A 15226-nucleotide genomic window follows, 5' to 3' on the forward strand; every position below is an offset into this window, starting at 1 on the left:
TAAATGGGTGAGATTTTTTTTTCTAATGTTTAAGATTTTAAGATTCCCCGCAGCTGAAACGCCTGAGTCAGTGTGGCATCAAGTTGATGCCAGTTTGGAAATGGAAATGGAAATGTAGCATGAATTAGGCGTTAATTCACACGAAGGGGTCTTTAAAATGACTGAATCCATTGTAAGATAGAGTAAAACCTGGGCTTTGGAATGACCGAATCGCAAATAAATCAGCTTGCGAACAGACTTTTCGATGAAATTTGGAATTGAGCTACTCAGAGCCTCGGTGCACAAACACATACAAACAAGCTCACAGGTTTTCCGTGTGTTGGCGTTGCAGTGTAGCGGCAGTCGTGCACTTTACTCCGCTTTGTTTACATCCTGCATTGTTGTGTCATCCAGTAATAATGCTTTTTTCGTGCTTTTTTTTTTTAGTAAATTAGCCTTAATTTTAACCCCAAAAAGGTTAAAAGTGTTTGTGCTAAGACGAAGTTAAGAATTGCAGTCAATCTGAAGAAGGAAATAACAGCTAAATGTGACAGCGGTATTCCTGTTACAGATCTCGCCAAGCGCTACAAATTGGCAAAATCGACCATCTGCACAGTCTTCAAGAACAAAGATGCGCGAAAGACAGGTGATGTGGCTAAAGTTGTATCTATATTAACAAAACCTATGTCTTGAGTCATTGAAGAAGTAGAAAAATGATTGCTAGTTGGGATTAATGAAAGACAGCTTGCTGAAGGTAGCTTTAGTAAAGGTCTCCTATGCGACACGGCTTTACTTTTGCTGATTAAGTACCAAAGGTTCACGTAAAAGCAACCCGGCACAGTCCAGTATAACATCGGCTCACAAATTTAGTTCTTACTTCATACTCAAAATCATACTGTACCCTTTAGAAACTTTTTTTATGGGTTGATTTGTGGCAAAAATACAGAAGGGACTTCAAGATTACCTTAATTGTGGCTATATTTCCAGTGTTCTTTCTTTTTTTGCCAGCACCAAGTGAAGGAAACGTTGCATACAAGTGCTGCCTGTATGTTTTGGGGGGCTGGAGAACAGATCAATGGGATTTACATTGATTTCAACGGGAAACATGGATTCGACTCACGAACATCTAAGAGGGAATTAATGTATAAATTCTAAAGCTGAGCTTCTTCTGTACTGTGCCGGGTTACTAGCCGATTTGCTGCAGCACATTACTTTTTCATGAGCCTTTGGTTAATGGTTGTGTTTCAAGGGGAGTTTTTATGTTTTATTGTTAAAAGAACGTTCCAAGCAGAGGCCCCAGGCTCTGGATTGGACCAAACCTTGATTATGATCCCGCAGGCGTGAAATGAAGGAATGAACCAGGGCTGCCGCCAAGTTATCGTCCCAAGTGATAAATTTGTCAGTCATTCTCCTGATTAATGCGATCATCTTCGGCCCATTGACTGTCGCCGAGCTCTGAGGGGACCCAAAACAAAAACAACAAGGTGGCGGCATCAGAGAGACACCTCTCGGAAGATTAATGTAGTTTGCTGATTGATGGCTGGAAGGATTACTACAGCACAACACGGTACAGTTTGGCTCTGCCCATTGATTTTTATGTTTTCAATGTTTCTTTGCTTTTTAAAAGGCTTGCCCATGCAGAGAATTACAGAAAGGATATTCAGGTGAGGAAGTAATTGTGAACTTGTAGCTTCACAGAACATAAATACATACATAAATAGAAACATACATACATGCATACATGCATTTTTTAGAACATATACACTCATACAAATATACATACATACGTACGTACATTCAAATGCAAATGTGTGTATACATTCATATAGACATAATGATATGAAGAAACCATACACCTACGTACATACACCCATACATTCATAAATACATACAAACATGCATGCATACATACAGACAAGAAAACCCACACATATGAGTACCCATGCTGCCGTCCACTAGATGGCAGCATTGTGCCATTTTTTACACTTGTTCGTTTTGAGGGGAGTACATTTATATATACATACACAAACATTCATAAAAAAAGACATTAACAAACATACATTTATACTTATATACATTCATTCATTCATTCATAAATACATCCATACAAATACACACATACATTCATACATACACACATATTTACATACATAAATACATACAAACAAACATACACACGTAAATTGATACATACATAATTACATACATACATATGTATACACACAAACATACATAAATACATACATACACTCATTTTTTGTGTTTTTGCATTTTTTAGGACATATACAGTCATATAGATTTAAACACATACATACATATATACATACTCTACATACATACAAACACACATGCATACATACATACAAATGTATACACACCTACAGTCATGGGCAAAAGTTTTGAGAATGAAACTCTCACAAAGTCTGTTCCTTCAGGGTTTTTAGGTGTTTGCCAGATGTTTCTATGGTTGTGTCATTCTAAAACCTTTGGCCATGACTGTACATACATATATAAACAAACATACATACATACTTACACGCATACATACATACATTCATAACTACATTCCCTCCTTTTTTTAGAACATACACTAATTAATTCATAAATACATTTACACACATATATACATACAAATGTACAAAAATTCATACTTGCATACACACATACGTATACACACATACATAGATATAGAAACATACATACATACGTATGTATACACACTTATAGACATAAAAGCATACATACATACATACATTCATGCATACATCCATGCATTTTTAGAATGCACCCTCTTTACCCTCTTACATTCATAATACATTTACACACAAGCATACATACATATACATACAAACATACATACATATACAATCATAGATACATACATACAAACATACATAGATGCATACGTACATACGTATACATACATACATACATACATACGTATACACACATACATACATACCGTGCAGTGACGCGTCAACCAGCTGAACCCATTATGGATTGTGCAATCATTCTGCTAGCTGTGCTGCCATGCTATGCACTTAGACCGTATTGCTGTCTTTATGGATGTCACTATTAAAAATACACTTTTAATATATGAACTAAATCTCCATAGTTTAGCTGATTTGTCTAATGTTTTTCATCAACAACTGTAACGTGTTTCTCATAATCATAAAACGACTGCAAAGAGACTTTAAGTGAGGCACGCAGTGACGGGGCCTCATGGTCGGGGGCACCTCTGATCCCAGGGATCCTTCTTACTATTCGGCTACTAATAGAACGAACAGCAGCAAGCTGCAGTAAACGGTTAGCAAGTCAAGTGCAGCTATCCAGCTATTTTTTGCGATCTCATCGGGCTGTATAGCTCACAAACGGTGAGGGATGAATGTAAATCTTCTCAGCAGCTTCTCAACTTTTTGGCCCAGAAGGATCTCCTTCAAACTGTTCCTGAGGCGACAAAGTTGCTCCGGCCAGTGGTCACCGATCCAGCTACGACTGCATCAGTGAAGCGCTCATTCTAGGCACCAAAAAGATCCAAAAAATACAGTCGGAACAGGACCGATCAAGGACGACTGTCTTCACTGGCAGTGATTTCCATTGAGACGGAGAGACTTTTAAAACTGAAGAAAGAAATGGAAGACTTCTACAAGCAAGTTATCGATGCTTCGGAAGGAGCGGCGCATGGACTTCATTTATAAGTAAAGGTAAGAGATAATAATGTTTTTTTCAATTTTTTTTTTCTATGCTGCAGTTTGTATATGTAAAGAATGCTGATATGATATTTTAGACAAAACATGTCAACTGCTGCCACTAAAATTGTGAATAAGCTGCTCTGTAGGGTTCATGTGTTTGTTAATCTGACTATAATGACGTCAGTGCCTCACCAGCCTGAACCTCACCGCTCATCACTGATACATATGTACAAAAACACATGCATACATACATACGTACATATATATATATACATATATACATACATAGATACATACATACAAGTATACATACATACAAACATATATGCATACAAATGTACATACATACGTAAATACACATACATACATACATACTTACATACATGCATGCATACAAATACACACACACACATACATACGTAAACACATATACATACAAACATACCTAAACATTCAAACATACATTCATACCTACATACATACATACCTAAATACATACATATACATACTTACCCCTACATGCATATACAAACCTAGATACACACATACTAACATACATTCATTCATGTGTATTCACACATGTATAAATGCAACGCGCATACATATTTACATACATACATACATGCATCATTAAAACACATACATACATACAAACGCAATACATACATATATATATATATATATACATTCATACATAGATGAATGCAATTTATGGATATATAAACTCATACAAATATACAAACATACATATATATGTATCTACATTCAAACATACATGTATACGGACATACTTATGTACATACATACATGGATATGTATACACACCAACAAACATGCATACACAAAAATACAAAAAATACATACATTAATTTACATACATACATATACAAACATAGATCCATACTACTTACAGATATACATATTTACATACAGGCATATTATCATTCATTCATACATCCATTTTTAGAACATATATACTCCTACATATATACATTCATACAAACAAACATACATACATTCACACTAAAATACACACATATGTATACACACATACATACCCATGCATACATACATACATACATTCATACATACATATGAATATACACATACATACATACATTCATATCTACATACATACATACCTAAATACATATGCATACATACTTACCCCTACATACATACATATACAAACCTAGATACACACATACAAACATACATACATACATACATGCGTATTCACACATGTATATATGCATACGCGCATACATATTTACATACATACATACATACATACATACATACATACATACATCGTTTAAACACATATATACATAAAAACACAATACATACATTCATACATACATTCATGCATTTTATGGATATATAAACTCATACAAATATACAAACATACATATGTATGTATCTACACCGACATAAATACATACATACGTACACAAATACATAGATATGTATACACACCAACATACATAAATACACAAAAATTCATACTCTTATTTATCATCCCCTCCTTTTTTTAGAACATATACACTCATACATTCACAAATACACCTACACGAAAAATACATTTATACATACAATCATACATATGTCGAAACATACATACATAGGTTCATAAATGCATACATACAACCACACATACATACATACATACACACATACATATACACACACATATATAGATACATGCATGTTTACAGAAAAACATACATTCATACTTACATAAACACAAACATACTTACATTCATACATACATAAAAACATACATAGTTACATACATTCATACATCCATTCATTTTTTGAACACATACATACATACAAACAAACATACATGCATAAATATATAGATACATAGACACATATGTAATACATGTATACACACCTTCACACATACATACATACATACATTCATATATGTGTACACACCTACATACATACATACGTACATACATACATATGTACATACATACACACATTCATATATACATCCATGCATTATTTAGAACATAAACACCCGTACATTCATTATACATTTAAACACAAACATAAATTCAAACATATATAGATCCATACTTACAGACATACATATTTACATACAGGCATATTATCATCCATACATATATCCATGCATTTTTTTAGAACATATATACTCCTATATATATACATTCATACAAACAAACATACATACATACATTCATACTAAAATACACACATATGTATACACACATACATACCCATACATACATACATACATACATACATATGAATACACACATACAAAAATATACAAACATACATACCATATATATCTACACCTACATACATACATACATATGTACACATATACATAGATATGTAGACACACCAACATACATACATACACAAAAATACATACATTCATTTATACATCCCCTCCTTTTTTTAGAACATATACACTCATACATTCACAAATACATATAGATGAAAAAAAAATACAATCATACATAGGTCGATACATACAGACATAGGTTCATAAATACCTACATACAAACGTACATACATACTTTCATACTCACATACGTATACACACACACAAACATACATGCATTTTAACAGAAATACATACATTCATACTTACATACACACAAAATACGTACATTCATACATACATACAAACATACATAGTTACATACATACATACATTCATACATCCATGCATTTTTTACCACATCCATACATACAACAAACATACATACATACATAAATATGTGGATACATCGATACATATGTAATATATGTATACACATCTACATACATACATACATACATATGTACATACATTCATACATACATCCATGCATTATTTAGAATATTAACACTTGTACATTCATTATACATTTAAACACAAACATGCATTCACACAAATATAGATCCATACCTACATACACACATATTTTCATCCATGCACATTATCATAAATACATACATCCATGCATTTTTAGAACATATACACTCCTACATATATACATACATACAAAAATACATACATAGATACATAAGTATACACACATACAAACATACATTCATGCATACATACGCACGTACATATATACATACATAAAAACATACATACATATGTACATACATTTACAAATATACATACATGCGTACATCCACACATATATATATTCATACAAACCTACATATATACATACGTACACACATACATTCATACGTATACACACACACACATATACACACATACATAAATATACAAACATACATACATCCAAGAAAACATTCATCTATGCATATTTTAGAACATATACACTCAACATACCTACATATGTATCTAAACACACCAACATACGTAGATATATATATACATACATGCACTTTTTAGAACTTATACACTCTACATTCTTTATACATTTACACACAAACATACATACCCATACAAACAAACATACATACATACATACATACGAATACACATATACATACATAAACACATACCTACATACACAAATACGTATATACATACATACATTCATACATACATCTATTCATTTTTTAAGAACATACATACACTTGTACATTCATAGTTCTGTACATTTACACACAAACATACATACGTACATAAATACACCAACATACATATGTATATATACAAACATACATACCCATACATACTTACAATCAAATACATACATACATATACAAACATACAACCTCAACAAACCAACCAACTGGGAGCAACAACAGGGCTCCTCACCCTCTCCCACCCGACCCTGAGGGAGTGGAAGGAGAGGATCTTGCAGCTCCAGGACGTGTCAGCTGTGTTGTGGGTAAACATGGCGTTCCCGGCTCTGATCGAGTTCCGGTATGCTCCGATTCTGCCAATGTTTCTGTCTAGTCGTTTCCTTGGCCTCGCTAACCGACACATCTCCCCCTGCAGAGGCACAGACTTCAAGCTGCAGAGAATGGCTGACCTGCTGTCCCCAAGTCTTCAAGAAGGCGACATGCAGAGCTGCAAGTGCCAAGTCGAGGACCCTGACTTGCTCATCAGCGCCCAAGAGATCCAGACCATCTTCAGGGACTTCCTGCAGCCCTATCTGCTCCCTGATGGTATGCTGGAGGCCTGCATCACCTGCCTGCAGCAGTACGTCCAAAGCAAAATCCAGGGCATCAGCTTGGCCAGGTCTGGAATGTGTATATATATATATATATATATATATACACACACACACACACACACGTGTAGACACATACATACGTATAAACATACACACATACCTACATATACACACGTTAATATTGACATTTATACATATATATGTATATATACATACATACATGTATACACACTTACACATATATACCTATACAACCACATACATACCTACATATAAGCATACACACATGTATACACACTTACATTTTACACACACATACATATACATACACATACACACATGCTGAAAACATACCTCTTCACCAAGCACTACCCCACTAATCGCACTTAGCCCCCCCCCAAAAAAACAACCAAAAAAAAAAAAACAACCAAAAAAAAAAAACAACCAAAAAAAAAAAAGCAAAGAAATTAATGTATGTATGTATATGGTTTTGAGAAGGCTATTTGGTAGAGTGGTCACTTCTGACTTACGACTACTTGTACTTTGGATCTTCGGTGACTGAATTGCACTTTTTGTAAGTCGCTTTGGATAAAAGCGTCTGCCAAATTACTGTAACATAATGTAATGTAACATAAATATACACACACATCCATACTCATACATTAATATACATACCTACCTACATACATGTATATATACATACATGTTTACACACCTACATATATACATTCATATATATGTACACACACACACACACGTATACACATACGCACATATATATACATATATACATACATGTATACACACATTTATATAAATGTACACACATACATACATACAATCACCTTGAAATCCGGTCAGTCCTTTGATATATTGTGAAGGTCTGTTTTAATTTAAAACCATCAAACAGGGTTTAAGTGCTAAGCTAAGCAACGTTTTGTTATTGATCAGACAGGAGAAAATGCTGTTTTGTGGTTCATTAATTCCGACAGGCAGGCAGTCTGACTCTTACTGTTGGTTAAGGACCATTATAACTACTGGTTCAGTCATTGCTCCATGCATATTTTCTCACTTTCATTTACTCTAAGAAGTGAATGAATGATTTGTTTTCCTCAACTATTATTATGGCTGTTAAGTTATCACATTTTGTTTGTTCCTTTAATAATATTTGCAAAACTTGTTAATTAGTTATAGCTTTGTTTTATTGTGACTGAGCAGATCACTTGCCTCGTCACAAGTCAGCTCAATTAAATATCTACATTTTCTGTTTCACTTTTGAATCTAAACATACAAACGAACATTTGTCCAAATAATTCGGCACAGGAAATGACGTGTTTCATTCTTGTCTGTTTTCAGACCGATGTTATAAACTAGGGGGCGTGGCCAACGAGCAGACCGGAAGTGGAGCCGAGCGAGCGAGCTAGCAGTAGCAGTGGAGTGGGATGCCGACTACGTGAGACAAACAAATTTAAACGTTTTCCCTCATGACATTGCTATGATTCGATGAAAGAGTACACAAACCAAATTCTCAGAGAGAGGTAGTGAAATTTGTAACCGTAATTTCGTTTCTTTCAAAGGTGAGACGCTAGTAGCATTAGCATCGAGCTTCTTAGCTATCTGATCAGTTCAGGACAGACCTGTTGACGTTCGATTCTAAAGTGCTCGACTACTATTTAATGTAAATGCTGCAATTGCTGAAGTTACGTTGTGGAGCAGTCTGTAGCTAAAACCTCTCTTAAGTATTAGCATGTTAATCTGTTAATAAATAGGACGTAGTCCATTTTTCTTCGAAAATTCTACACTCTTTAACTACTTTTCCCTGTTTTGATCACGACATTGTGGCTAGTGAGGGCGTAGGGGCGAGGTAGAGAACAGGGTTGAAACAACGTCTTAACAAGCAGCAGGTGGTGCATTGATAACGTCCGCTGATTGGTCTGTCTCAGTGATGCGGATTGTCGTCCACTTAAAAGAAAAATTACTTGGGGTTTGGGTAGGCTTGAAAGGAAAATCTGTTATATTTCCTGTTCAGCACATGAACTTTAAAGATAATTTTAATCATCAAATTGGTACATGAAATGATTGATTAAATCTTTTTTAGTTTTCTGAATGGAGTCCAGAAATGAAGGCAACGTAAATATTTTTAAAACCTGTATGAAATAGATCATAAGTTGTCACTGAATGTTGTCCAATGAGTCACGTAACCTGTGTTGTGATGTCGCTAGGCAATTCAGATGGTTTGGTGTGATTTGGAGCATCTGTGTGCAGAGATACTTCATTTGTGACGCCAAGGAAGCCGTAGCAGCACGTCTATGCCAGCTTCAACATTGAATAAAGTTCCTTCTTCATAATTTCTGAGCCTGTGTATTTTTCTGTGTTAAATGGGTATGTGTTAAATATTATGATTTGTAATAATATGATATGTTTTTAATTATTGATCGCCAAAAAATAAATGTTTCCTTTTCTATCGGGGACACACTCACACTCACACATTAGCCCCCCGCATTAGCGGGTGGCTAGGGGTGGCTGGCGCCCATCTCTCAGCCTATAGGGCCACCCTGCATTGCACAGGGTCACAACAGTCATTCGTAGGGATACTTTAGAGTTGCCGATCAACTTAATGCATGCTTTTGGCCGGTGGGAGGAAGGAGAGAACCCACGCGGACACGGGGAGAACATGCCAACTCCACACAGAGGCAACCACACACAGTGGTAGATGTGGGGCTTGAACCCGGATTGCTTTGCTGTGAGGCAACAGCTCTAACCGCTGCGCCACCGAGCCGCCCAACAAGAAATTTTTCGGATGTTATATTTGTCATGTACTTTGTGGAGCGACTCCAAGTCCAGGTCACTTTTTTGTGACGTTGTCAGCACATTCAACTATGTAAAGAACAAAGTAATTAATAAGAATACTTCTTTCATTCTGATCTATGACGTGTTATTTGAGTGTTCCCTTTTTTCAGAGCAGTGTATATGTGTGTCAATTTGACCTGAGCTCTTACTAGTGTAGTAAAATAAACTGATTAACTTCTTTCAGTTCCAGTGATAACTTTGGGTGTTAGTTTTGAACATGAATATCCCTCGCTGATAAATTCCAACATGACTGATTAAATAACTCAAACCTGCAAGTCATGACTCAATCTGTAAGGAAAACACAATTTGTTTTATATTCAGTCTAATTTTATTTCAGCTAACTTTTGACTTGTGAACACTGAAGTCAGACAGCCTTTTGCTCCTCCATGGGTAGGTGTCCCGTCAGGCCCCTCAGGCTTGGTGGCTGAGATGGTCATCTATACATATGTGTCCTGTTTGGTATGAAGATGAGCAAAAGGCGCACCCACACTTGATGTACTGTATATGGAAAAATCTTTGGGCATTTCCCTTTTTGTTACATACCTACATATACAAACACATACCTACATACATGGATACTCAATAGACACCTACATAAATACATACATGCATAAACACATACATAACTATAATATAGACACACATTCATACCCAGATACATGTGTAAAACATCCAAATACAAACCTACATATATACATTCATACCTACTTATATACATACATACACATAAAGTTATACTCACATACATACCTACGTATATATATACATACAGACGTCTATGTATACACATATACTCACACACACATATATACATTCATACCTACTTATATACACACATACATATAAATGTATGCACACATACATACCTACATATATATACAAACATACAGTATACATATATACATACATATATATACATATATATGCATACATATCTACTCATGCACATACACATTTACATGTATGCACACTTTCATTAATATATATATATATATATATATATATATATATATATATATATATATATATATATATATATATATATATACACACACACACACATACATATATGTATACGTATGACATATATACATACATGTCTCCACACATACATAACTATAATATAGACTCAGGTACATACCTACATACATGTGCAAACATCCAAATACATACCTACATATATACACACATAGAAACATACATGTGCAAACACACACTCCTACATACATACATGTATGAATACATATATATCTACATACATACATAGATATACATAAAAACATCCATACTAGTGTACCCACATACTTACATAAACACACATACATACCTACATATATACATACATATAAACACACATACATGCATACATACATACATATAAGTTTACACACATATATAAACACACACATACTTACATACCTAAATGTATACATACATACATATACACACACATCTATATATAAATAAAAAGCTACCTACATGTTTACATGCATATATACATATACATGTTTGAAAAAATATATGAATTAACATATAAACACATGTATACACGCTCATACCTACTTATATACATACATATACACATATATATACACATACACATATACAGACATATACATACATACATTCATTCATGTGCATACTTATCGACTTATATACACACAGAAACATATATATATATATATATATATATATATATATACATACCAACATTTGTACATACATATATATATACATAAAATAAAAATGCACATACATATATCCACTCATACATACCTACATATATACACATAAATACGTCTATACATATATGCACAAATATATATTTAAATGCATTCACACTTACATGCTTATATATATATATGTACTTACATACATGTTTACATATATATATATATACAAACTCATCTATACCTACCGATACATACATATGTATACATACATACAGGTATACACACATACATACATACATGTATAAACACATACATACCTACATTATTAGACACACATACAAACATTTATACATCCACATAAATACCTATATAAATACATGAACACATTTGTACAAACATACATACCTACATATATACATAGACATACATACATACATGCATGAAAACATACATACCTACATGTATATAGACACACATCTATACATACATACATACACTAATACATAAATATGTATACATACATACAGTCATACACAAATACATACATACATGTATAAACACATACATACCTACATTTATATAGACACACATACATACATACATTCATTTATACACACACATACATACCTATATAAGTACACGAACACATTTGGACACATATACATGCATACATATATTCACACTTACACACTTATGTATATGTACATATATATATATATATATATATATATATATATATATACATATACACTGCTCAAAAAAATAAAGGGAACACTTAAAAACCACATCCTAGATCTAAATGAATGAAATATTCTTATGAAATACTTTGCTCTTTACACAGTTGAATGTGCTGACAACAAAATCACACAAAAATGATCAATGGAAATCAATTGTATCAACCCATGGAGGTCTGATTAGGAATCACACTCAAAATTAAAGTGTAAAAACAAACTCGAGGCTGATCAAACTTTGATGTAATGTCCTTAAAACAAGTCAAAATGAATCTGTGTTGCTTCCTGAGTGGACACTATGATTTCACAGACATGTGATTGACTTGGAGTTACATTGTGTTGTTCAAGTGTTCCCTTTATTTTTTTGAGCAGTATATATATATATATATATATATATATATATATACACATAGATAAATGTTTACACACATTTATACACTCACACATACACATATACTTATATGGTTACATACATACATACATACATACATACATTTACACACAAACACATCTATACATACATAAACATATATATAAACATACATACTTACATACATACATATATATACACAAACATACATATGTACATACATTTATGAACATATACATACATACATATATACAAACATTCATAGATACAAACATGTATTCACACATACATATCTAACTATATATAGAAGCACATATATACACACATACGTACCTAAATGTTTACACGCATAGATGCCTATATATATGCTTAAACACATACAAACATACATATATCCACACGAATATCGATATAAATACATGAACAAATTTGTAGAAACATACAAAACTATGTAAATACACAGACATACATACATACATGTATAAACACATACATACCTACATTTATATAGACACACATCTATACATACATACACCGATATGTATGTATTCATAAAGGTATATACACATATGTACATACATACATGTAAAAACACATACATACCCACATTTATACGGACACACATACATACATCTATACACACATACACATACCTATATAAACACATGAACACATTTGTACACACATACATACATATATTCACACTTACATACCTATACATACATACATATATATACACACATATATATATATACTTACATACATACATAAATGTTTACTCACATTTATACAGTCACACATACATACCTAAATGCTTAAGCATATTATACACTCACACATACATACATACATACATACATACACACCTAAATGCTTACATACATACATATATATACAAAAATATACATATGTACATAAATATCTTAACACATTCATACATATATACAGACATTCCTAGATACGTAAATGTATTCACACATACATATCTAACTATATATAGAAACACATATATACACACATACATACCTACATGTTTACAGGCTTAGATGCCTATATATATGTATGAACACATACATACATACATACATATATAAATAAAAATATTTATTAACACATACAAATCTACATTATTAGACAAACATACAAAATATATATATCCAAATAAATACCGAATACATACCTACATTATTAGACACACATACAAACATATATATATACGCATAAATACCTATATAAATGAATTAACATATTTGCAAAAACATACATACCTACATATATACACAGACATACATACATACATACATGTATAAACACATACATACATACATTTATACAAACATATACATACCTATATAAATACATGAACAATTTGTACACACAAAGATACATACAAATATTCACACTTACATACCTATATATATATATATATATATATATATATATATATATATATATATATATATATATATGCATACATACATAGATAAATGTTTACTCACATTAATACAGTCACACATACATACATACCTAAGTGCTAACATACATACATAAATATATACAAAAATCTTAGATACAAACATGTATTAACACATACATATCTAACTATATATAGAAACACATATATACACAACTACATACCTACACGCATAGATGCCTATATATATGTATGAACAAATACATACATACATATCTATATACACATATTTATAAACACATACATACCTACATTATAAGAGACACATACAAACATATATATGTACACATAAATACCTATAAAAATACATGAACACATTTGTAC

Source organism: Fistularia commersonii, chromosome 32 (genome assembly GCF_037954325.1).
Source record: "Fistularia commersonii isolate RoL2024-O1a breed Wild chromosome 32, RoL_Fcom_v1.0, whole genome shotgun sequence".
NCBI lineage: Eukaryota > Metazoa > Chordata > Actinopteri > Syngnathiformes > Fistulariidae > Fistularia > Fistularia commersonii.